Source organism: Struthio camelus, chromosome Z (assembly GCF_040807025.1).
Source record: "Struthio camelus isolate bStrCam1 chromosome Z, bStrCam1.hap1, whole genome shotgun sequence".
Classification (NCBI taxonomy): domain Eukaryota; kingdom Metazoa; phylum Chordata; class Aves; order Struthioniformes; family Struthionidae; genus Struthio; species Struthio camelus.
The window spans coordinates 59,192,833-59,217,414 of record NC_090982.1 but is presented as its reverse complement, the minus strand read 5'-3'; the positions used below and the strand labels follow the sequence as shown (position 1 = coordinate 59,217,414).

Genomic DNA, 24,582 nt, shown 5'->3' with positions numbered 1-24,582 from the left:
AGCGTAATGCAGGCAGTAAGATCCTCCAACAGAAAAAAATTAAATGTACTAATTTAGGTTAAAAACAAAAGTTATGGCAACATAAGTGTCTTTAAGTTTTGCAATAATCCTCCAGTACTTTTGCATCCCAAAAGGCTCCAGATGTGACCAGCCACTGCAAAATGGTAAGTTGTTTATCAGCATTCTACATTGCAAACTGGCACCTGTAATTTCACTCTCACTTTGCATCAGCAGAATTAAGATATCTAGAAAAACCCTACCAAGACAGGTTTCTGCATATTAATGCATAAACATTTATAGTAAAATGTCCTGTCTGTCACCCTCAAGGTGAGGTATACAGCATCAGATTCTTCTTCCTTTTCAGCTACGTGTATGCAGCACGATCCAAGTGTTTCTTTCTGTTGGCTGTTAAGGGTAGCTGTCTCAAGCAAAAAAGAGAAACTGAATATAAACCAGTTACTGACAGCACTATTATTAAACACTTGATTTCTTTTGATCTCTCCAAAAACTGTCTTTTTAAGCTGCAAGGACCACAGGCCATGGGGCTTGGCACTGCCCACCCATGGTCTTGCTGGGAGAACAGTCATACTGCACACACTGACCAGATCCTGCAAACTTTACTTGGGTGAATAATCCCCACCCATGGAGTGATCACATTGAAATGATAACGGGTCCCAAATACTTGCAATTACTGCAGATTTATTGTGCGAGTAGGGTGGGGGTGGGGAAGCTGAACACTTGTGCAGAATTTGAAAAATCACCTAGTTTTGATCATGTTCCCTTCCTGATCTGGTCTATTCACTTCTTCACTTCATTTTGGGGAGGAAAGCTTCCTCTCGATTACTTCTTTCTAAAATGAGTGCTACCTTCTTCTTTTTTACAGGTGTTGAATTCTGTCATTGATAAAAGCTACAAAATAAGCCATGCTATACTCCAGGGGCAGATTATTTTCAGAAAGTCACCTCCTCATTTGTGAGAAGCACCTGCCAATTAATATACTTTAAATTATCACTAGAGTTATGTAAGATCTTTAAAAATTCTTCGGCTCCTTGACACTGCAGTACTTCACCTATTACTAAAAGTAATCAAGCTTGAACACACTTTAAAATAAACTCAAAAAACCAAACAGCCCTAATTTAACATAAGCAAGAAATTCTTAACTTCTTCCTCTTGTGCCTAAGTATTTGAAGCTGTCCACATGACTGACATGCAGCCTGATCTTGCTGGGAGTTGTGTCACTGTTTGACCGAAGCAGAATCTGTATCCCTGGTCAAGCATCCTCGAAATTTGGTACTGGCCACACCACCATGCTCCATTAATGATGTATAATTTAGGTGACACTGTTTACAATTTATTGTTATTGGGATGGGAATGGCTTAATGAACTCTTGGCTTAGCTGCCCAGGGTCACTCTGATCTCCAGACATTCTGTTTGTCTACATTTTTTAAGAGAAGACTATATGGAAATTGTTCTTTTGTAGCAAGTTCTGCCAAATATCTTCTTTCATGATAGGTACAATTTTGTGGGTAAGAGCAGAATGATTTCAGGTAATGTGGGTCTCTGCAGTGAGTTACACATACATCCAAACTACAAAGAGCATAAGGGCAGAGTAAATATGTCCCTTATTGTACTTCCCAGTTCACATGTTCTTTGCTATAAAATACATATAAATATAATGGGATTTGTATAATATAAATATTAACTTTCTTCAGAATTACTGTTTAATATATGGTCGGTGTTTTAGAAACAGTAGAGGTTTTCTGGACCAACTTCATGGAAGATAGTGAGTAAGTGATAACCTGGTATTTTCTTTTTCAGGACCTGATCCAGGCCACTGAAGTTAATGGGAATTTTTCCTCTGACTTCTGTGAGCTTTAGATCAGGCCTTAAGCCTAAGATTTATAATTTACCAAAAAAGAAAATAAAAAGACTTCTTCAGAAGGGCACTTTCTTGTTCACTACTCACCTAATTAGAGATTTTTAGAACTGAACCTTTGATGCAGGAGAACCTATTTTTGTACTATAGGTACTCAAAGAAAGCACCAAGAGCTGGTAAACAGCTATTCTTTCTGCAATCCTGCAACTTAAGTAAAACCAAATATATTTAGACTGATGACTTGATTCTCTCATCAGAAAGATATGTGAGTAAGAATTGTTATGTATCTTGTAAAAACAGCACTACACTTGTACATGCATGTGTAGAACTGTTACTGATTTTACAAGATACATGGGAATGTGTGCCTGCTTATCTAAGGAAAAAAAGTGAGCTCAACATTAAAAAAAAATCCACCCTCTAGTTGAGACCTTGCCTGCCAAGTTTTAGCTCTGTATTCTCTGTTTGAGGCACATACTCCCACATCCTGCACTGAGAGGTGAATACACTCTTTAATTTAGAGTGAAGATTTAGGACCAAATTCCACTCTCATTTACATCACCAAAATCCTAATGAAGCTGTAAATCAGAGTAAGATTATGGTTGAGGTCAATAGGGTTAGATGGATTTCAATAAGTGTAGAATTTGTCCCTTTGAGGTGGAAATATAATCTGAAGACTAGACAAAATAGAGTGCTGAAACAAATATAAAGCTGAATGAAAAGATTTCACATTCCTAATAGATCTGAACTTCAAGACTCGGCCATATATATAAAATAGGTAAAGCAAGCACAGTCCCCAGTGTTGGGTGTGAATGTTTTGTTTCCTGAAGACAGATAACAGTGAAAATGCTTACTGTCCTAAATCACAACAACCAATAGCGAATATGTTAAATCAGCCAAAAATAATTTGCAAACATCTGAAATTCAAATTTTAGTTAAAATAGCTTTGATATAATGGCAGTAAGAAATATACTTTTATACTGTGAGGTTTACATTTTTATTTAATTAAACTATTAATAAAGCTTACTATATTTCCCAAAATATACCAACACTACTACATTTTCCATTATTTCCTGTTTTGTGAGCAGGCTAACACAATTCTTGTATGTGAAACATTTCAAATATCATACAGCTTGGAATGATCTGGCAATACCTGTGCATTATACTCACTGAGTGCTTTGGCTGTTCAACAGCAGTAAATTTGGTGCTGAATTTGAAATTGAAGCATTTTTTATTTTGCCAAAAAGCAATCGGAACTTGCTTGTTATTCCTTATAATTATTCATTGAAATGAAAATAAATTAAAACTACAAATGGTAGCATATTCTACATATGTAGTTAATGCTTAATAGTTTTCTAGGTAATGCATTTCTAGGATGGTGTTGTGTGCCAAAGCAGCTGCCATTTTGTGAGTTGAAGTTGATACAGCATGTTAAGGAAGGGACTGACTGTATTCTACTTCTTTTTCCAGCCTTTCTCTCTCTCCCTTACCCTCTTTTATTTCATGATTAGCAGTTTTCCATTATATTACAAGTCTTATTAATGTTAATTTATAGTTTCTCAATACAAGAAGGCATAGTTCAGAGGCTGATATAAGGTACCCCAGCCAGTCCAGATCACTGGTTTAAACGAAAGCCTTCAGCAAGCAGCACCTATAGAATCAGCCTGTGAGTTGAGTTGTAGCCAACTTACTCTGGTATTCCTTAAAAAGACGTGGAATACTTGCCAGGAAATACAAGAAAATAAAATGAGTCACTAAACAGTAGTTGTTTTTATTGGAAATTATTAGAACAAATAGTAATGTTATCATATATAAACTTTAATATTAACATTCTAGAGCATAATGATTTCTGATAATGAGTAGAAGCATAATATCAAGGACCATTTTGTCCTTTAAATAATATTAATATGAGCTGATGCAAGTTGTGAGATTGCCTAATATAATTTTGCTGACACAAGACATGTAATGAAAATCTATGGAATATGGAGTATAAACCCATTGTCTTGTGAGCAAAGCTCACGTCCTCAAACTGCACAGCAGCAAATCCATGATTTAATTGTGAAGCTCTTTCCTTACAGGCAGCATTAATTCCACATACCGCTGATGTTAATTATGTTTATATTATAGAGACACAAACAAGATTATTATTTCTTTTCTAAAAGGTGAAGTGAGATATTTTAAAAAACAAGACAAAGCTCTATGTAACATTTCAAATCTGTAAGAGGAATTATAGGTAAACAATTACATTTAAATAGATTGGAAAACTCAAATTATTATAATTTTTTCTCTGCTACATATGTCATGATCCAGGTTCAAGATTCTCTGTTTTCTTTGAAAATTGTGCAGTGTCTAATTTTCTAGCATCCTTTCATCTACCTAACAATATCACAACACATCCTAATGCTTGAAACACAGGCTTAAGATCAGCTTATGCAAAGGGCAGTATCTAAGGGAATGGAAAGGTCCAAGGATTTAAATTATACTGTTGAAAGTACTTAATATCTAGAATTCTTGAGCTTCAAGGGGGTGATCTTCAATGCCCTCTGCATAGCTGCTATTTAACCCTGGAGTTAGTGGTTCCTAACTGAATGCAAAACCGTATGTGCATATACATATTTCCTGATTTAATGATTATATAATAAAACTTGTATTACAGTAAAGCTTATAATTAGATTTATAGTGCAAATATTTACATTTGTGAGTCTAAAATATATTTTCCATGACATTTCTGTAGTATTTGCTTAAAATGTGCTGTTTCTGTAAACAATCCTGACAGTAAACCTATTAGTTAAAATATTCACAAAAAGTAAACAAAAAGAGCATGAACGCAGCCAAATCAAATTCGACTTTCTGTCTTAGTAAACACTTGTGGAAACATTTTTAAAAGCATGTTTCCAGGTCTGCTACAGAGTCTCTCTGTGACAAGCACAGAATCTTTCAAAACTGTCTAAATAATATTCTGTACAGAGTTATGAAATATATGGAATATATAATTATATATTTACTCCCAAACAACAAAAGAACTTCTATAAAAATAAAGTTATGTAAGGTTGCAAAAGCAAGTGTTCAACAGCTATGATAAGCCTGTGAAACTTGTATGTGAAACTCTGTTTATTAGCCATATGCAGGCTGATGCGACCTTTCAGTACACTTTATGCTACTTTTTTGAAAGAAATAATACTGCTAATTTAGTGCATAGAATAGATTTTTAAGCTAGTAAATGTATGCGCTCCCTCGTTTTTCAATATAGGACCACAGAGTGATGTACAGTACACTTTTCAGACCCTGTTATGAAAACAAAACTATTAACTTTCTCCTAGGTTTTCATTATTATAACATCCAAAGGCATGAAAGAATTAATAAATTAATTTTCAAAACACCTATGAAAATAGAAAGGATGCAAACGGAGGCAAAGAGAAATAAAAAATATACGCATTTTGGTGCCCAGTTTGAGAACATCCATGTTCTTTCTTCAGAGTAATTAGCATTTGTATTATCCTGTATGTTCACTTCCATTAAGAGCCTAAGTTCTGTCTAACTGCCCTGTTGGTACCTGGATCTAAACTCTTCATCTTCAACCTCAACCCCCCTTTAGCTGCTTTCTACCCTAGATATGTCCACAGTACATAGACACATACATCTAGACGCATCTTCCCTGCTAAGGTTATCATCTAAGCTGTTGTGCTGCTGGGCATACCAGGAAACACATATGTCTTGACAACACAGGCAGTCTGGGTGGGTAGTGCAGCCCTGTTAAGACTTCCAGTCTAAATATTCCAGCATCTAACCTCACTCATAACGTTTAGTATATTAGAAATTGTCATGATTGGCTAAATCAGTGGTCAGAGTCCCAGGAAGGTATTCAAAATCACTGATCTGCCATTTTCTAAACATATCTGGAAGACACTAAAGTGACTGTAGTAATTCAGGCTGGAATTTGACACAAACAAAATTACTGAAACCCCTTCTCAGGGGAAGTTGATGCCTGAAAGATCACAATATTCAAAATCACAATATTCAAAGACTTTGATGTCAGAAGGATGACACCTCTAATAGCAGATTGCCTCCTAGTGCCATGCCCAGGTAATGACTGAGAAGACAAAATACCAAATCACCAATGCCAACTCAGATATTTTCTTGTGAGTTTCACAGTTAATTCATGACTAAATTCAGTATCATGAAATCTAATGCCTGCTTTTATGAATGGAACACCATTTTCAAATAAAGAGTAAAAATTACCTTAAATTCACTTGAAAAAAAGCCAAAAAGACCTTTCATCCACTCCATAAAAGGTCATTCCTGGTTTCTATCATGAAGTGCAGAAATCCCATGTTTTGAGAAGTTTGTACTTGGGGCATTCTGTGTATTTTTGTCATCTAAAACTTTAATTTAGCTCATTTGACCATTTATCTTATCCTTTGTTCTAATAAACTTTTACTATATACATATTTGATGAAAAAATAAAAATACTTGTCCTATGTCCCTTTATTTTTGTTTGAGACAGAGGATGTCTTTTGGAACTACATGTCCTCCATCTTCTCTCCAGAAATGATATACACATTCTATACTTCTCCCTGTTTGCTTGGCAGAAGTAAAACAATTTCTATCTTCCATCCTTCAGATCTTTCACTAAGAACAGTCAAGTGAATTTTCACACCTCACACAATTGCAAAGAAATTACAGGCACACTGAGAACATTTGACTCAGTTTGCTTCCAGGATAATATATTTTTGGTAAGAAGTAAAATTTACAGTATATAAAACATATCTTTGCAAATGAAATATAGCAGCATAAGGGAACATTATATATTTTCAACTCTAAACATATATTTGAAAAAACATAAGAGAATGTCCAATGTAGTATCTGGCAGCCTTAGACAAAGGAAAAAGAATTGCTCAGTACATGGCTGAATGTGTTGTGCAGGGATCAAATAGGAATATATGCACAGATCAAAGGGGGCACAATGCAAGTCATAATCTATCTAACACTCACCTCAGTTTACATAAAGATCCCCATGATGTGGTGCAGACTTATCTGCACCACTCCACTTGCTAGCTGTAAAGAGAAAAGCACCATAAGTTAAAAACATCAAAGTATGCTTTGCGGTGCCCCAGATTACACAGCCTACTGTCGAAACCGTACAAGCCACATAATGGAGTCTGCTCTGCTCATGGTGCGTATGAGTGCAACTCTCCAGTGCAGGAGAGGAGGAAAGCACCCTCAGGAAAAAAAAAAGGCAACAATATTCCATATTAAAAACTGACTGAACTAACTGGCACAAATTACTCGGAGCACTCCTTTCATTCTAACGAGTTCACGTATGAAAATTCCTCTAAGAAATGTCATGACTGGTGCCACATTACATTTTGCACAAACAGCAAATGGGTGGATGCCACAAACAAAATAGTGCTTTTAACATTAGCGCAATTTCGCTCTGAACAGATCCGTAACAGATTAACCCCCCTTCGTTTCAGAAGCCTGATACAACGCAAGAAGCAATGGGAACACTAAGTATCCATGGGAATTAATGTTTATCTTTGGAAGGTCAAAACCCATTGCAGTTTCAGTTTTCAGCTAAACATGGGGAAAGAGTTCCTAAGGTTCAGCTCTTTAAAAATCTGTAATAAAACTGTCTAGAAGAAAAAATTTGACTTGCTCCCACAGGATTCATTATTTTCCAAATAAATGCAACATGGCATTTCAATATGTTTATATTGTGACTTCACTAGTTTTTGTTATATATTTGAAATATAATATTTAATAGTAGTCCATAGCCGAGTTCTTTTAAAAATATGTACTAGTTACAGTATTCAGATATATTACATACTTCATTTGAATGTGAAAAATTATTAGAGTTTATGATTAGCTTGCATTACAGAAATCATATTTTACTGTCATTATCAGAATTACATTAAATATTGCACAATTTTAATAGCAAATTATCTTTTCACTGAAAAATTCTGTGTTGTCTATTACAGTGTATTAAAATCCCAAACACTACTTTCATATTACATTACAAACATTCCTTGTGCATTGTTTCGTCACTGTAGCTTTTTGGTTTCATCAGATATATCCTCACAGTTGAGATGTACAAAAGCAGCCTGGATTGGAAAGAATATTCAGGAAATAATGATATTGGGATCTGTTATGCTAAACACACACACTTATCATCTGTGTTCTATTGTGCTTTTTTAAAATGCTTTTTGTTAATTTTCCAGGATCAGAATATTAACAGTTTTTAGTGTATGTATGTGGACCAGGTTATTGAATTAGGGCTGGAGTGCCTAAGTGGGTGAAACTGAAGAAATGCAGTAAAAAGCTGTTGTCTGTGGAGTTGTGAATAGTTTCCAGCAGACATGTTGCTGCTTACTCTGTTAAGGCTCAATGCAGCAAAGAACACTGGGCCTAGAAAAGCAGACTGTTTTGTTTGCTTGAATTCATGGGTGGCTGTTACTGCTCCAGGTCAGTTATTAATGAGGAAAAGAAGGTTAATGGAAATAAAAGAAGCTGCCACTCCAACACCTCTCTTTCTATGAAACCCATATAATTTCTGATGAAAATGGTATTCAAACATGTCTGAATTTAACTGGACTTTTAAAATATATGACATGAAAGAGTGTAGCTACAATAAGTAATAGATATACACACAATGGATTAATATGACTGAGTTCACTACTTATAATTAAATGTTAGAAAGGACTCAACATCCAAGCTGACGCTGTTTCTGAACAAGCTAACGTTGCCCTTCTCATGCAGGACATCCAATCTTGAGGCGTGAATTTCATCCCCATTCTCTTTCTAGAGAGGTTCTGTAAACAAGCTAGACAGTGTCTGGACTCTGGCAACCCACATTTTTGCCTTATCTACCAACTTTTTGTCCAATTGGTTTATTAAAAAAGCTGCACCATCACTCTGTGGTCAAAGAAGGATCAGGTTAGATACCAGGAGACTAGGTGGAAAAGAAATAATGGAGAGGACACTACAGGACTGTTCTCTTCGAAACAGGCAACTTCAGCTATGTCTCCATTAGCAAATAGTGCAGTGCAATAAAGCAGATCTACAGAGCAACAGAGCTGGTGCTGAGGACTGGATGTCCACACTATATATTTTGGGGCCTTTACCTCAGACTAACTCTTAGTCTGGTCCTACCGACTGAATGGTCCATTGAAACAAATTGGATGGGCTCTTAGGGTGCAACTTTCAGTTTAGCTTAATCTAAAAGGATTCTAATTTGCACGCTTCATCATGCAAACAAAGGAACGGTAAATTAGGAGAACTGGAAGAGTCACTTCAAAAGCAAAATAGTCAGAACTAAAAATGATGAGATAGATGCACACCTCAAGTCATTCTTTAGCATATATTCTGTATCTTAGTTATTTGTGTTTCCTCATACCTGTAAAGGAGAGATGGACTAGAATAAAGAAGTAAACTTACTCAGTGGCTGAGTAAACATCTCTTGAATATGCCGAATTTCAGTGTAACTTTCCTGAAGAATTCCTTAACTGCACTGGCATTGGAGTATTTGGATTTGTCTTATTAGAGAAATAGGTTTGGACTATCGTCTGAGAGCCGTATCTCTATTTGTTGTAAATCAGTGTATTATTGAAGTGGGTGGAGCAAATAAGGACAACAGCGAGGAACACAGAGCAGGCAATAATGTTTTACATATTTAATCTACATGATGTCCGGGCAGTTAAGAAAAAAAAAATGACTGATAGCAAAGGGAATACACATGTAAATCTCCAGTGATTAATTATTAGTATGTGATAGAAAGTAGGGAAATCTAGCATGCAGAAAAAGGGATTTGCCATAGCTGTTGGGCATAGCTGATATCCCTAATGAGTAAAATCATGTCCTTACTAGAAAGTCCCATATATTCACGCTGGAAGGATTCATACTGTTTCTCCAGAACGGAGCAGGGAAGGGCACACAGAATCAGGCATGGGAACATATTTCTGAGTATTTGTTATGTACTGTATAATGTCCACATACCCTTTCTTTTAATTAGTATTTATTATCATTAGTGCTGCTGTACTACCATAAAATTCCAATCGCTCAATGCTCATTGCTGTAAAAACACAAATGAAAAGAGGGCTCTTATTCCACGGATTTTCAAAACTGCAAAATTACTGCTGTCCATGATATTTGTCCAGGGGATTTGGGGCTTGGTGTTGCATTATGCTGACATGCTATATTGTTTTAGCCCATTAGCCACAGGTACCACATTAACCAGGTTGCCTCGGTAGTGTCTCCTGTCTTGCTTGCCTTTTGTTTAGTGACTGGATGGAGGGGAAGGGACTCTATACTTTTGTAAAAGCACAGCTCTGGCACATCACGCACTGAGGGGAGAAACTAATGAGATTCTACTACTTCAGCTTAACCTTCTAAACTAATACAGTTATGAGCGTGCAAAAGCTTATTTGCATGAAGACCATCAGAGACATATGATGTCTTAACTCTAAATAAAATCCAACCTTTTAATACACATTTATAGAAAATTACCTTTTTTAGGTTGTATAAGAAATTGTTAACTTCTGGTAATTTAGGACATGTTCCAATCCAACCATCCAGAAAGGCCATATAATACATAATAAATGATTGTTGAGAAAGAGGTATCACGTTATCTGTCTTATCCACGGCAAATTATAAAGCTATTCTAAACCACAAATGTTGAGTTCTTAATCAAAGAAACTACTTACAATAATTTTACTACAGATTTTTATATAGCTGTGAGGATGTACGTCTGATGGAAAGATGATAAAGTGTTTTTATAAGATCAAATGTTACTTAAAAATTCATATTGCTGTATGTCTTGAAATTGTACTGACAAATCTTTTCATTTTTCTCTCCTCTTCAGTACTGCCATAGGCTCAATACTGCAGTCTTCACAAGCAAAAACACCATGCATGGTTTGCCTGTATGATGACATCATGGGGGGGCATTACAGCAGCCTCCAAATAGTAAAGATCACAGTGAGATCCTGCTTCCATAATCGAAGTCAGTGGGAGTTTTGCCTGACTAAGGAGGTTAGGATTGGGTCCCTGAAAGGAAGAAGATAATGAGATATAACTAGGAGTAATGGGGTGATATTAAGACATGGAAAATGTAGGTTGAATATCATTAAAATCTTCCTGACGGTGAGCTCTATTATACCAGGGAATAATCTCATTGACTTCAATGGGAGAACTGCCAGAGTAAGATCTGAGTAAAGACTGGAGTAGCCTTGGTCCTGATCCAAAGCCCACTGACATCAGTGGCAGTACTTCCATTGACTTCAGGGAGTTCTGGGTCAGGCCCAGAGTGAACAGTGTAGGTACGCTTGCCTGAACCTGTACAATCCCAACATTTTTCTACTCAGTGTCCTGAGTAGTTGTTAGACATGTCCGTTATGTTATTGGTTGGTCTAAACATAGTTAAAATTGGTCACTTTAACAGGCATCTTCAAAGCAGTGTAAATGTAAAGAAACTGTTAAGGACTTTGTGTAACCAGGTAATTTAAACAATAAAGGCCACTATGGAGGAGAACACAGGAAATAAGGCTACGCTGTGTTGCCTGTTGGGGCTTATATATATAATGCAGAGGGGTATGCAGGTTAGACATTAATTGAATTAGAGATCTCTCTGATGTTTGTTTTAATGTCAATGAATGCAGTAGGCAAAAAAACCCAGGGAAGCTAAGAGCAAGGAAGCATCAGGCACAGTATCAGGGGTACATGTAGAGCAGTGCAAAGAGAAAGTGAAGAAGTGGTATTTTTTTCATTCATCTTGTGTACGCTCTTGGCAAATAAACTGGATTGTGTCAGAGTTACCAGCGCCCTATCTGCCTCTCCCTTCACAGACACACCCTGCAGGATTCTGTGCTTTTGCTGCCACCTGATTCAGGAAAGGCAACAAAATATTTCTAGTTTATGGCGCAAGTCATATGTTCTTTTCAGATACTAACGATCAAATGTATTTAATCCTGGCTCCCACTGATCATGAGTTAAGCATCACAAATACTGAATATTAAAAATTAAATTTCTTAACAGCTAACATGCTTTTGTTCCTTAGTGAGTTCCGCTCTCAGCACCTGGGTACGTTCTTCAGTACTTCATATCCATACGTTTCTAGCCTCTGCAACATGCCGGCAGTTACTTCTGTGAAAGCTTCTGCTGCCCAGTAAAATTTCTATTAGCTCACTGGCTGAGTCATTGATGAGAGGGGAGAAAGGAAGCAAGGAAGAAGACCTATAGCTCATCAATTTTTTATTCATTAATACATGTACCACGGTCAATGAGAAGTAGCTGTAGAGATCTGCAGCACCCATATGAGACTAATGTAACTAGATTAAATGTGTGCTGCATTTGTAAATTTATTAAAACCTCAGAACCCATGTAAGGGGCAAAACGAGTATACAACATCTTATATTTTAACGTGCATCACTCATAGGAATGTGACAGATTTGGAGATGCTTTGCAGCAGCTCTTGTATGTTGATCTGGTTATTCTAATATTTTATTACTATAATTAGTTCAAACCAAAGGAAAATGACTGAAAAAACAGGCAGCTCAGGATAAATTGGTTTAACTAACCCCACCTCCCCCACAGTACTTTAAAGTTGTTAAATCAGACAAATCATAATAAATATCTGGAATATCTATCTTCTAGTCCATGCCACTGCTTCAGTGCAGATTCAGTTCTAGGGACATCATTCTGCACAGATGTTTTTCTAACCTCATCTCAGAAACTCTAGTGATGAAGGTTTGGTCTTAAGCTATCTATTCCAGTGTTTCATTAACCTTGCCGTTAGAAAGATTTTCCTAATTCTAAACAGAATGCAGTTTAATCTGTCAGTGAATGTGGAAGAGAATGCATTGCCTTTCTTTTGCAGCTACTTTTTAGGCTTCTTAAGCCTCTTATAACGCTTCTCTGAATTTTCTCCTATATAGACTATGCAGCCCCATTTCCTTCACTCTTTCCTTATAGATGATATTTTCTAGATCTTGTTCTCATTGCTCTTCTCTTTTCTCTAATTAGTTTTTGAATTGTGAGCAAACGCCTATAAAGAGTGTACCAGCAGAGGCCTTACCAGCACTGGTAAAGCAGAAGGATTACTTTGCAAGTCTTATAAATGATGCTCCAAAATATACATCTCTGAATAATGTCTGTCTTTTTTGTAAGAGCCTGATGTTGAGCCGTGTTAAACTTTGATCTACTATAACTCCAGTATTTCTGTCTGCAGTATAAAGCCTGTCCTTTCTATCCTGTATTTGCACAACTGATTACTATGACCCAAATGTGAAACTTCGCAGCTGTCCTTGTTGAGTTTCATCCTGTTTTCCAGATTTTCTAATTTTGAAATCTTGAATTCTAACCCTGTCCTTGAACATGACTGCTGCCCCCCTACACTTGCTGTTATCTTCAGATTTAAGGAATATTTTCTATTCTGTTATCTAAGCCATTAATAAAATTGTTAAACAGTATTGGACCAGAACAGACCCAGGTGAAACCCCATTTGATATGTACTTCTAATTTGAAAATGAACCTCTGATACCTACAGTCTGAAAATAAATTTTCTGTTTACCACATAATAGTAGTTTCATGTAACTGTGTTTCTCTACCTTGTATGTGAGTATTGTATGATACAGTGCCAAAAAACTACTGAAGTCCAAAATGCATGATGCCTACTGCTTCCTCCTATTCTTAATGCCTGTTACTCTGTCATGGAAGAAAATTAGATTGGTTTGACATGATTTGCTCTTGACAAACTCATGTTGGCTACTACTTATCTCTTTGTTGTCTTTTAGAGGCATGTAAATAGTTTAATTAATTGGCCTAGGATTGACGTTAAGATGACCGATCTTTTAAGAGTTTGTCTTCTCTCATTTTTAAATATAGGTAACACGTTTGCCCCTTTTCAGTGTTCTGGCACCTCAGCCATCCTTCATGCTCTTTAAGAAATAACCAGCAATAATTCTGCAGCTGCCGCTGCTGGATCTCAAAATACCCCAGGCTGAATTTCACTAGACTCATTTGGACACATCTAATGCTATTCGAGTAGCAAAGATTTTTTCTCTCCCAATTTTAATCTCAGTTCTTACCACTTTATCTTTGATATTGATTATTTTTCTTGTCTGATCATGGGTTTGCTGGTGGTGTTAAGATGGAAACAAAAAAGCATTGGCCTTTTCAGTACCAGAATCTTTCTCTTCAAGAAATAGACCAGCTCTTTCCATGGTTTTCTTCTTGCTAAAACATTTTTAGAATACTTTCCTGTTATCCTTAATATTTATTATTAGTTGTATTTCATTTTTTGTCTCAATTTTTCTGATTTCTCCCCACGTTTTTCTACTCATTTTTGTAATCTGGCTAAGTTTCCAACTTCCTGTACTCTTCCTTTGTGTGTTTTAAGTCATTGAAAAGCTCATGATTTAGCTACATTGTTTTTTTAACATGCTTCTGCATTAGAAGAATTTATGCTTCTCCCTTCAATATAATTTTTATAAGAAACTATCAAATCTACTGAATCTCTTAGATTTGTTTCCCAGAAAATTTATCTTTACAATTCTGTGAATTTATTGAATAACGAATTCTTGAGGCTTTGATTTTTCCTTCCTGGCTTAAAGATTAGGAACTCTGACATTTAATGCCCAAGCTGCTTTACACCTTTTCCTTCTCGACTAGTTCCATCCAGTTGGCTTGAATCAAATCTAGAAGAGCCACCTCTTTTTCCAAAGTTCTAAGAATTTGTTTCCAACACACTCCTAGAATTTGCTGGTTTGTGTCCTATTTCTCGGTTTTCCTAACAGATGTCCTGAGCAGTTAAATTCCTGCGTTTCACCAACTCTGGAGCTTTCACATGATTCTATCCAATTACAAAAACATCACTCTTTTCATGTTCCTGGTTCAGTGGCCTGCAAAAACCTATACTGTCACAGCACCCTCATTTTTTTCCTGTTACATTCAGTCACGAACTTACAACCCATCTATCTTCTTTCACAACCTGGACATTAGGAAAAATTGTATATTCTTGATATGCAAGAAAACACCACCCTTCCATATTCCTTCCACAAATTATACCCTTCCATGTTAATATTCTTGTCATGTAAATTACTCAAATAAGTGCCTGTCACACCAATTAAGTTATAATTTTGATCATGTACTAAGACTATCAGCTCTTCCTGTTAATCCCCATACTTTTTGCTATACAGAATTGCAAGAAATTGAGTAGATTGCCTCATCCTCCTTCTTGTCCCTCTTATAACTCCATTATGTATGTATATCTCTACCTATCCTGCTCATAGGCTTGTGACCTGATCTGCATTTTGTTCTAATACAAGTGGACTCTCGTCCCAAATTATCATTATTTCTAATTTAATGTCCCCCTAACTGTGGTTGCAAGTCTATGCCATCACAATTAACACTGACTGATAAACCTGGACAACGAGTTTTAAAGACTCTTTGGCTAACCTACTAGTGGTTTGAAGCAAGAAAGTAAAGGGCTGGCTAAAACAAGAGATCAAATAACCTTTGGCAGGCTTCAAATTAAGAGCATCCACATGGAGGAAGGTATTTGTTTGAGGGAACCGGACTGAGACATGAGGGAACATATGGATTACAGTCAGAAAGGAAAGAGGTTTGGATAAGATAAATATGTATATAAAATATCTTTTTTGGAGGTCTTTCTTCCCCATAAACTTTATTCCACTGCTAAGCAAGCAATTCTTGACCAACTTATGTATATTATTATGGCAGAAGGAAAAAAATTAAGCACCTGTTTGGCTGAAGTACAAGTACTCTGACCACGACCGAAAGAAAGAAGTGCGGGATTTCCCTGAAGATGGGTTGAAGCACTAGGCCTGAAATCTGAGGGCTGCAGTCTGGTTACTATCCTGCCTTGCACAGTCATGCTTGACTTTGGGCTTAAGTCACACAGTCATGTAGTTCATATCATGCACTAGTACTCACTGTAGAATCAGAGTTCAAGTGTGAGCCACTTTGCACCTATACCTGAGTTTTTCTGCATAGGGTGCCACCTGGCTTTTTCAAGACTAGAGGCATAGCAGTGAGCTGAAGGTCAGGCGTCACAAAGGATCAAGAGTATGCTTAAACCTCAGACTAATATAGACCTAGACTAAGTCTGAAAAATAGTACAGATGTACTCTGAAACCAGGAAGAAGATAAAAATGCACTTGAACTCTAGTACAACTGAAACCTGGGGAATTCTTGGATAACTCATTTAGACCTCTGCAGGTAGTCCACATCATTGACTCAAAATGGCGAGTCAGCGGCTATATTCTGATCCGACCAAAATTATCGTCAAGTATGTAAAAAATATAAATTCCAACACTGACTTTTCTATACTTTTTAAAAAGATGGGTAAGGCCTTTTTCTTTCATTTTTCTGATATTTGCAAAGGCAAAAAGACTCCTTTAACATAATGTAATTTTACCAGAAGTCATCAAGAACTCTACTGAAAAAACTGCAAAATAGCAGGATGACCTTGGGGCTAACTTGAAAGGTGGTTTTTGAAATGCTTGTTAAGATACAGCCCAGTTTTGAGGAAATAATTAAATATGTGAAAATTTCTGCAATTTAATAATATAAAAATTCCCTGAGTTACTGAAACTCCACAGATACTTAGAGGAGCTATTAGGAAGAATTTGGGGGGATTTAGGAGAGCCTTTCAGCATCATGAAAGCAGATTTTCTACCAGATGTTTTTAAAGAAAGAAAAAAAAGCGTATTTTGATTCTATTGAATCATCAGCTGCATGAGAATCGTTGTCTTCTGAAAAGCCCCTTAAGCACTTTCTCTGGATCAAATATTAAGAGGAACTTTTATTAATTAATTTCTTCTTTTCCTTTAGATGATAAGGACTGGCTTTGGAAACTTCTCAGGAAATGTTCTAACAACGTGGGAGAAAGGGTCCTATATTCTGGAATTTTTCCAGAACGTTACTATCTAGTGTATGATAGTGGCTTTAAGATTAACAGAAGATGTTGTTTTTAATGCAGAACCCTCACTGTCACAGAATTATGTGAAAAATATGAAAATAATATATTTTAATGCCACTGATAATTGCCATCATTTAGTAAAGTAAATCAAATTCATGTGTAAGAATTTGCTTTCTCTCTACTCAGGCTTTATTGAGGCAAGATTTTGACACTCTCTGTGATGATCACATGCATAATTGCTGCTGTTGCTGTTTTTCTATGCTTCCAGTTTATGTTACATTTCTAATGAAAACTGATACAGAGCAGTCACCATGAATAAGACAACATTTACCAACAATTAGCATACAATGGCATCTGAGATACTACAGTTACCACCTACCTAAAGTACAAAAAAATACTGGGGCAATTCAGATGAGATCTGAAAATCGGACAGCTTAGCCTTCTAAGGAACTTCAGGGGATCTTAGGCCATGGTTACACATTTGATGGCAGAGCTGCTTAAGCCGGTATAAGCAGCTCTCCCACCCCTCCAGCTGCTTCTTCCCACCCCTGGGCCGCCCACAGCCAAACAAACAGCTGTGCCAGCACAATGCAGTGGGCGGCACAAGAACAAGGGCTGGGAATGAGGAGGGCTGCTTAAATCACTGAAAAAATATATGTGGTAGTATCATAAAGCGCTTAAGTTCCTTAGGTGCTTTGTAAAATTTTTCAGCTATCTCCATTCAATCAGAGGGCACAATTACTCTGCATCACTTAAATATCAGTTATACCTATCTTTCCTTGGGGGCAACCCCAGGATAATGGAGGGGAAAAATATCATGTGGCCAGCTGTGACTTCCCTGCTGTATCAGTCAATGCTGAAGACTGAGTCCACTAATTTGTGTCCTAATACACTAATGAAACTTCAGATTACTGGATGAAACTGTAGAAACAAAGCTAGTGGGAGACATCATCTCCTATGGATATTAGAACAAGTTTTGGTTTGGCGAAGATTTACTGCAGCATTTGGCACACAGCATTAGTTCAGTGTACTGATAAAAGGTGCAACCCCACCTGTCACAATCACGGCAAAAATCTCAGTAACAACTAACTGGATAAGCAACAACCTTGTGCCCTGTAACAGTCATCTACGCAGGTTGAATTTGGTGTCCTAAAATGTCTATTTCTGCTGCTTATGTTGGGGTAAATCTGAGCAGCACAGTGAGATATACTGAAAAATGCGTTGTCAAGATTAGTGGTTATCATTTCTCTATTTTTCTTTTTCGCTTGGTACAAACATGGAAATTAGAAATTAGAAAGATACTCTCACCTGTTCCATAACAGCAGTTATGTATGTCTTTTCTACATCAGACTGTGCACTCAAGAAATGCTGTAGTGGGCAGATCAGCTGGACCAGCAGACAGCTAAAAAACTACAGGATGAGGGAGGCAGCAGTCTATAAGAGAGCAGAAATGCACCTGCACTTTAGCCAGCCCTGTTCACAGTCCAGCAGACTACCCACTGTGAAGTACAGACTTCACAGAATGAGGATGGCTTAAAGCAGAGGTGTTCCGTTATCTCCTGCATAGGGGTAGGCACATAGTTGGATAAAATATTATTTCAGGCTACCTTGGCTTTGTTTGCCCAGTTCAATGGGTTGACTTCTCTGGCTATCTACTTTGTGCTTCAGCAGGAAGAATCAAAGCAGGCCATTCATAGCCTGCTCTCTGCCAGCAGCCTTAAGCAAAGTGTGGTAGGTGTCTGCATCTCCAACGCTTCAGTAGGCTGGAAGAACCTTGTCTTGGCCCTGAACATAGGGTAAAGGGAAACTGTGAATGCAGTGCGTTACCTACTCCACAATAACAGCTTGTGTGCACACCTCTACTCAGGGATAACAGTGAGGTAATCTGAAGTAGCTTACCCCTTATATTATGCACACACAGCGGCAGTTCCACCACAGTAGCTGACTGTTATAAATTCACACCCTAACTTACCGTGCGTGTGGTAACTTGTTCATGTGCCTTACATCCTAAGGTAATCATGCTTAACAAAGTGTCACTGTGGAAGTGAAAATGTTACACATTGGCCACATGGCCACACATTGTTTGAAACAAGTCATTAATTTGCAATCTCTTAGTTCAAAACAAACATAGGTGTATCATTTAGGGATGAGACCTATTCTGTTCAGCTCTTTAATCTGTCTCAGTAGGAGCTAGAATCAGATACTTCAAATAAAAGTTCAAGGAATCCTCAGTAAAGATGTGTCATAATCTGCAGAGTATCTATCTGTATCTCGTGTTTATTTTCAGATTGAGTAAGGATCTGGAACCTCAGGTTTTGTATCTCCTTCTGTACGTATTTGTTTTACTTTAACTACTATAGATTTGAATGTTCTTGTTACCCATTTAAAAGGTAGGGCTTTTCTCTTTGTATTTTGGGAAGTTCTTGACCTTGATCATCTATAGCGGCAGTGAGTTCCTCTGTCTGAAATCATGTAGTTTGATATAATATTTTCTTTCATTGGTAGTGAACTTGTAAACTTTCGTTTTCATTGACTGACCCACTGTTCTTATGTATCAGACAGTGGGAAGAGAAGCTCTCAATCTTTTTGCAGCCAGAAACAATGGAATCAGCTTTGACATACCAAGGGAGGCTTGAACTGCACTGAGCAATCTCTATGCAGACATAACTGTCCAAAATGCCGCCTGGCTTCTGCTAGTGCAACAAGATCATATACTTTTTGGAAATATTATCTTAAAATGACTGATTTTTAGTTGTGAATAACTTAAAAGGCTCAGACAAGCATTAAAATAACAACCCCAAAAAGTAAAGATTCACTTTTCAGTTATGTTGTGCGAATTTCCAAAGATGTAACATGAAGAATTATTTGGCTGCAGGCATTAAGACTGCATATAGGAAGCCCACCAATTCCTCATAAATTCCCTTCTTACCCTGCAAATGGAGATGCTTGCACAGCTCCTCTGCAGGCTTCTGTAGGACAACTGGCTTCTCCCAGGATTATCAAAAGACACTGCAAACAGCTCCTCCAAATGCAAAATTAAAACAGTACATGTCAGAGCTTGTCTCTCCCCCGCCTGAGGATGAAAACACTCTTTCTCTCCTACTCCCATTTGACTTAGAAGCAAATTCCCAAACTCAGGGTTCTGATGTGCTAAATCACTGTGCTGTCCCACTAAGCCTTAGAAGCGGATGATTTCTCATGACCTTCAGGCCATTTGGAAATAATAGTTTAGAGCTTCATGGAGCTTCTAGACCAAATTCCTCCTCGATTTACCCTCCACCTCTTGTTCCAAGTTCCATGTTATTTAAACCTGAGAAAAAATTGGCCATAGAGTGGCCAATGTTTGGAAGCTACCTGCATGAAAAAAGAAAAACTCAAGGAGCTAATTGTCATGAACTGCAACTTGAGTGTCTGAAATAAAAGTCTCCAAATAGCAAGATCAAAGGTGTTAATTCTTCTGAGGTTGTAGAAAAGCGTGAAAAAAGAAAGAATGAAAATTCAGTTTTGTATACGTTGCAGTAGCAAAGATTTGGCTGAGAAAACTCCTCAGAGTAAATGAAATATCTTTCTGATGAAATTCATCAGAATTATGGAATTAAATAGGAAGGGTGAATTAGGATAAATAGAAATTACTGTTTGATGGGAGAATGTAAAAGGCATAAAGCTCGGGGTACCACATGTGAAATCTTGATCTCACTGAAGTCAATGGGAATTTTCTAATTGATATTTGGATCTCATCTGGATTTCATGTCATTTATTCTTCAGAAACAGAAGAGTTAATGTTGGTATATGTGCATGTGTGTGTATCTAATCAAAGTGTTATCTTTCTTAGATAGCAAAAAACTGAGGCATTAATTAACAGCAAGGAGTGGAGTCAGGCGAAGAGCTGTGTGGAGAATACGGCTGAAAGAGCAAAATGGACCAGTCTGGAAAAAGCAGCAGACGGAGCGGAGTTCACAGAATGATATAAAGCAATAGGCTGGAATAGTGAACCATCCTGGACAGGGAATTAGGGAAGAAATGAAATAGGCCAGCTAGCCAGGAGGCAGCAGGGCTTACTGGACAGCTCTGATTGTAATGAGTCTCTCACAAGCTATGTTTGCAGCATGTCAATAGTACTCGTGATGTGTTTATTTCATGTATGACTAGACATCTCTGTAGCAATGGTGAATAAATAAATATTCTAAAGATACATAAGAGTCAATGCAACATCTTCACATGATAAAGCTGGGTCACAACACAGTAAAATGTGTCATGACATTAAGCAGTGGTTGATGTGATGATGAAATATCAGAATACTGCAGTTAATGGCAACCATAACTCTGTAGATAGCAGGACTAATCTGACATGAATAACCTGTGAAAGGAGGGGCAGTCTACTCTTTACTGGGAAAAACAGAGTGACTCAATGTTACTATTCGCTGACATGAAATACTGCCCAACATTAAAAAAACGGGTGCTCAAAGATAGGCTCTTATATTTAAGAGCCTGGTTTTCAAAGTGTTGAGCAGCTGAGTCAGTGGCCGTTGCTAGACATCGAACATTCTTCAGAATTCAAATATATGCCTCTGAGGAGGTATCCGAAAAACTATTTTTGAAACTTGAACCACTGTGCCTTCAAAGAGGACCAGCCCCATAGCACATCTAAACCCAAACTACCTTCAGGTCCACCAAATTCAGGGAAACTCCACTGACTTCCTTGGGGGCAGGATGTGGCCCTTGGGCAGGGAGCGACGCTTGCACCAGTTGCTCTCCAGGCTCTTTGTCAGCCGGGCCCTGGGCAGCGTGGGCTTTACTGCGTGCGAGAAGGGGGCCTCCACGTCGCGCTAGGAGAGAAGCTCAGCGTGCGCTGAGGCCTGCCGGCGCACCCGCGCCTTCACACAAGTCTCCGGCGACAAACCCTCCACCGTCCTTTGAGGGAAAAGCCCTGCTGCCAGTGGCGGGCGCGAAGCCACCTCGCCGGGAGGGAGCCTCGCCGGCACCTGTCCCACCGCCTGCGGGGAGCGCAGGCCCGGCCGGCGGCGGCGGGGGGCGCGCGCGGGCGCGGAGCCGTTGCCGCCCGCGGGGCGCGCGCGGAGCCGTTGCCGCCCGGCGGGCGGGGCGGGGCGGTGGCGGCCGCGGCCGCGGCCGGGCGCCGGCGGGGGAGGAATGTCCGCGCCAGGCCGGGGTCAGCGCAGGGGCCGCCGCCGCCGCCGCCGGCCGCCCCCAAAGCCCGGACCCGGCCGCCCCAAACTTCGCGGCGGCGCGGATCCGGATTTTGGGCAGGAAGTTTCGCGGCTTGGGCCAGTCGCTTAGCAAACAAGCCGACTTTTTGGCAGCCCTTGCCGGGTAACGATCCGCAGCGTGAATCAGCCCTTGCAAACAAATGCAATTTTTTCCTATGCCTGTCAGATTTTTGGAGGAGAGAGAGAGGGAGAGAGGAGGAAAAAGACAGCGGCAGACATATATATAGGTCGACGCTGTCCCTGCGTGCGCGCCTGCCCCGGCCCGCCGGCTGGGCCGGGCCCCGTCGCCGGCCCCGTCGCCGTGGCAGCGCGGGCTCGGCGGCCGCCCGGAGCGGGCCGCGCGCGGAGGCCCGGCCGGCGCCCGCCCGGGGGCGGTGGGAGCAGCGCGCTCCCTCCCGCTCTCACTTTGTCTTGGCAGGGCACCGCCATCAGACGAAGTGGGAGGAAGAAACATTAACTCCAGCAGCTGTTTCTTGACCCCAGCTGTCAGTCTGCCCGAGCACGCATTTTTTTTTGGGAGAGTCCTATCGGGGAACAAAAGAGGGAGTTTTTCGGGTGCGGGGAAGTTGGGGGCTGCCCCTACCCCCAACCCCTTCCCCCTCTCCCCCCCCCCCGCCGCCCCGGCGGCCTCGGCGCGGCGCCCCCGCCCGCCCGCCGCCTCCGCCGGCCTCCGCGGTGCGCGGGGCCCCGCCGCGGCCACGCGCGGGCTGCCGCTCGGCTCCCCCGCCCGCCCCGGCGCGCACACACGCACCCGCACTCACACACACACACGCACGCGCACACACACACACATACACACGCACACACAGCCAGCGCCAGCGCTAAGAGCCGTAGCTAGACTACAGTAATTCCCCAGCATGGGCGGCTTGAAACTGCTCGGGCTGAATAGCATTTGCTGTTCCGTCCCCGCGGCCGCCTCCCGCCGGCCCTGCGAGGAGCTGCTCTCTCATCCTCCTGGAAGTTGTGCTGACACAGTCTCGCTGCCACAAGAAGTTTGTCAACATCAAACTTGCCCTGTGCGCGCTGCGCGCACCTCCCTCCGACGCTGGCGCCGCTAAACGGCCGCCAGCCGCGCGAGGGCCGCGCCCGGCCTGCCCGGCCCGGCCCGGCCCGGCCCGGCCCGGCTCGGCTCGGCCCGGCCCGGCCCGGCCCGCCGCGGGGGGCGGCTGTGCCGGGGGTGCCCCGGGGGTGGGGAGGCGCCCGGGGTGGGGGGTGAGCGCGGGCCGGGGGCGCGGGGCCGTGAGCGGCGGCCGGCCCCGACGCAGGCCGCGGCAGCGCCCGGGGCTGCCCCGGAGAGTTGGGCGGGTGAGTTTTCCTCTTTTCTGCGGGGAAAGGAGGAAAGTCTCCAGGCTCTCCTGGCTTCCCGGAGCGTAACCAGAGGTTACCTGGGAACGGCGGCATGGCAAAGTCAGGGATGTTGTTCGCGCAGAGGCATCGGCTCTTGCCGCCGCCCTCCTCCGAACAAAGAGAGATGCCCAAAATGTCCTTCCTTGCCTCTCAGAAACCGAGCAAAATTGAGAAATACTGAGTGGAATTTTTATATATAAGCACATACATGCACACGTATACATGTGAACAGTCAGGTAGTTGGACACCTTTATTGTCATATATCTGAGAACTTTAGTTGGTTCCTTACCCTGATCTTAACGCTGGATCTAGGTTGCTTGAAGTGGCTTCTACATAATTTTTAGGGTTTAGAGGTTTTGGGGAGGGGGGAGGTTGGTTTTATTGGCCTCATGCCATCTGAGTTCTCTGAAGGCTTCTTGAAAGGGGGATTAACTCTTTGTACGGCTTACAAAGCATGTTATGCATGCACAAACCTTTGCCGTGCTGTCCTCTTAAAAATAATGGGCCTATTTAGCAAGGCCCTAACCTGGACATACATAAGGGTCGTGACAAAAGGGAGGAAGCAAAACAGAGCACACAAAACTATACCACTTAAACTACTGGCAGCTGCTCTTTTCCCCCTCTCTTTCACTTTATATTTTACAGCATCAGAGCATTTGTGACCAGAAAGCAGGCAAGCATACCCATACCAATGTGCTCATACATACTGAGAAATCAAAGAACTGAAAAGCTTTGTCCTGCAAAGTGCTGATTATTAGTGCAGCTCATGCTAAGGAAGTGCTCAAAGGACAGATGCACATTTTACCACGGGAGCAGTCCCAGTTGCTGGGGAAGGGCTCAGTGCCTGGCCGGATACGGCCCTGAAAGAAACACAGCATTCTCTGTGCAATAACCGTGTTAGTCTTAGCGTACTAGTGCCCCAAACATGTTTTCTATTTTCAGGCTACACTGAAGAGTCTGTCTACAGCAGTCTCTTGGTATCTAATAAGGATGCAGCAGTGGCTCAGTCCTCCCCAGCATCCCTAATAAGGGAAAAGGAGGAGAAGATGAATATTGAAATGAATATGCCTGTGGGTGTGTGTGTGTTGGGGAAGAAGGTGTGAGGAGGAGTATTATGCGGACTGTGAGGGCAACCAATTCATGAGGGACAAAGCAAGACAATCAGCTTCTCTTGCTATGCTATAGACAGCAAACTGTTCGTCCT

The 24,582-nt window shown here is 40.4% G+C and overlaps 1 long non-coding RNA gene across 1 annotated transcript; it reads right to left on the bottom strand.

Moving 5' to 3' along the window:
- Window positions 1-327: 327 nt before the first annotated feature.
- Window positions 328-23,526, bottom strand: LOC138064667 (uncharacterized). The gene is made up of 5 exons (XR_011137912.1): window positions 23,417-23,526; window positions 19,737-19,829; window positions 18,116-18,241; window positions 6,866-6,928; window positions 328-418 (listed from the first exon to the last, which is right to left on the bottom strand). It is a non-coding gene; the product is annotated as an uncharacterized lncRNA (long non-coding RNA).
- Between the last annotated feature and the right edge of the window lie 1,056 nt (window positions 23,527-24,582).